Here is a 2,637-nt window from a genome sequence, read left to right on the forward strand (position 1 = left end):
ACTGTATCTCACTTAAGTTTCATAGTTGCCTCATGAAATAGGCATGGTCGTTACTGATGTGAGAGCCATGCAGCTGCCATCGTGTGACATGTTTTAGGCCCAGAGAGAGCAACAGAGTCCTTGCAATGAGGCTGGTACAGAGTTGGGAGCAGATCGTAATCACAGAACCAGTGGCACCCTCTCTGGCTCACCCTGTTCAAATTTATCTATTTCTGGTCATTTTAAATCCAATTTGAATTCCATTATTTCATTCTGGGAACGGAATACATAGGAAGTGTTGTGTCACCCTTCAAGGTTGTTGACAGAACCATTGCATCAGTTAGAAATTCCCCACAATTGCTTGAAACAGAGGCTTAAAATTGGCTTAAAGAATCTGCATTTCTCTTTCTCTGATGTAGTTGGAAACGCAGCAGCGGGTGCTTCAGAGCTAGTGCAGCACAGCCATGATCCTGGCAGGTCCCACTCTCTCATCTTTCTCCTCTGCCATCCTGAGGGTGTAGCTGCTAATTTTTAGTGTGCCTCGTGGTCACATTATGGCTATTAAAGCCCCGCTATCACATCTGTATTCCAGGCAGGAAGGAAGAGGAGGTGGTAAAGGAAAAAAAGGGCATATATCAACTGATTTAGCCCCCTCTTTTAAGGAGTTTGTCTAGAAGCCTCTTTCAGCAATGTCCACCATAACTTATTGGCCTGAACTTACAGCAAGTCTATTCCTAGCTTCAAGGGAGAAATAAAACTGTGTATTTTTAAGGTGAGCACTTTGACACCTCTAATATAATCAGATTTCTTTTACTAACAAAAGAGGAGAGTGGATTTTGGGTGAGCCGCTCACCAATTCTGCTACAACTTTGCCTTAATTACTTTGGTCTCAGTAGCTTAAGGACAGCCCTGGGGCACACCTTCATAGTGACTAAGCTGTAAGTGACTTGACCATGAGAAACCCGAGGTGAGCCTGGCCCTGCTCTAAAATCTTCCCAGCAGCAGCCTCAGTAGCACAGCCTGTCTGGACTGGCCTCAGCTAGGAAAGCACCTGTGTTGGGGGAGAGTAAATACCTTTGGCTTGACTATGTCCAGTGGCTGCTGTGAGCTCAGGGGAGCCGATGAATGTAACAGTACCTCATAGATTGTGATGGCCAAGATCTCACCACTAAACCAGCAGCACTGGCATCATCTGAGAGCTTGCTAGAAATGAAGATTCTCAGTCCACCCCCACCCCCACCGCCCCGCAGCCCTGCTGCATCTGTATTTTCATCAGGCTGCAGGTGATTCAGGTACATTAACGTTTCGGAAGCATTTCCCTCTAGCAGCTGTCCCCAACCTTTTGGGCACCACAGACCGGTTTCGTGGAAGGCAATTTTACCATGGTTTCAGGATGATTCAAGCATATTACACTTATTGTGCATTTTATTTCTATTTTTATTACATCAGCTCCACCTCAGATCATCAGACAATAGATCCTGGAGGCTGGGGACCCCTGCTCTAAAGCAGTAGGCCTGAATCACAAGGGAGTCCAGGAGACAGGTGAGCTCACCTAAGACACTTCCTCCAGCATGATGAAGTATCTTGGGAAAGTCACTCTCCCTCTCTGAGCTCAGTCTTCCCACCTGTTAGAGAAGGTGTTTGCACTGGACCCTTGCTCCACAAAGTGTGGTCTTGGATCAACTACATCAGCATCGCCCTGGTAGAGATGCAGAAATTCAGCCCAGGAAGAGTGACTAAAGAAGAGTCTGCATTTTGTCAGCCTCCCCAGCTGAGGCATCTGTACATTACAGTTGGAGAAACCCTGTCCTAGAGGCCCTCTGTGCTCTAAAATGAGGATTCAAAGTCATTTTAGGCAACTGGTACCAGGGTCCCAGCCTATACTGTGAATGATGGGAGACCACTGACTCCTGGAGCTTCTTGGGTTGGGCTGAGTGGAGACAAATTCCCTTTGAAAGTGCAGTGGCTGGCAGAGCACAGGGTGGCAAGCCATGAGGCTGGTACTAAGGGTACCTGGGCTAGGTCTAGAGCTGGGATCAGGCTGGGGCTTCCTCATCAGGGATTTCTCCTGTGGAGACGGATGGGTACCTGGATCCAGAGGTGCAGCTGCAGGGAGTGCTCTGGGGATGGCTCTGGACCACACCTCCTTCCTCCCCTTCTCCCTTCTCCAGGGCAGAGGTGGGCACACCTGAGGTACACAGGTGAGCAGAGAATGTACCATGAGTCAATGCTGCCAGCTTTCAGCAAGAGGAGGAGGCAGGGCCCTACCTCACCAGTCTTCTTGCCCCTGGGCGCTGCGTTATTAAAAAGAATCCTTTAAAACTGCTGGATGTTTTGGACTAAATAAAGCTGTGCTCCCACTCAGATTGAGCTTATAATGGAGTCTAATTTTATAAAGAAACCAATTAATGGCTTTGTAAATATAAAAGAAAGGATCCCTGCTTTTTTTTTTCTTGACCAAAAGGCCCCAGAAGTTAGTCCTGTAAAAATGTCAAATCTTGCTTTAAAGAATGGCAGGACTTCTCCGAGGAGAATAACAGGAAATGACTCACAGAGGGCGCCCCGAGGCCACTCAGCTGTACCAAGGGGCCCCCTGCGCAGTAATGCGCGGCTGCTGACCAACCTACTGCGGGAGGCGAGTGCCCCGCCCACGGAAGA

The sequence above is a fragment of the Bubalus kerabau genome, chromosome 20, assembly GCF_029407905.1.
Source record: "Bubalus kerabau isolate K-KA32 ecotype Philippines breed swamp buffalo chromosome 20, PCC_UOA_SB_1v2, whole genome shotgun sequence".
Lineage (NCBI taxonomy): Eukaryota > Metazoa > Chordata > Mammalia > Artiodactyla > Bovidae > Bubalus > Bubalus kerabau.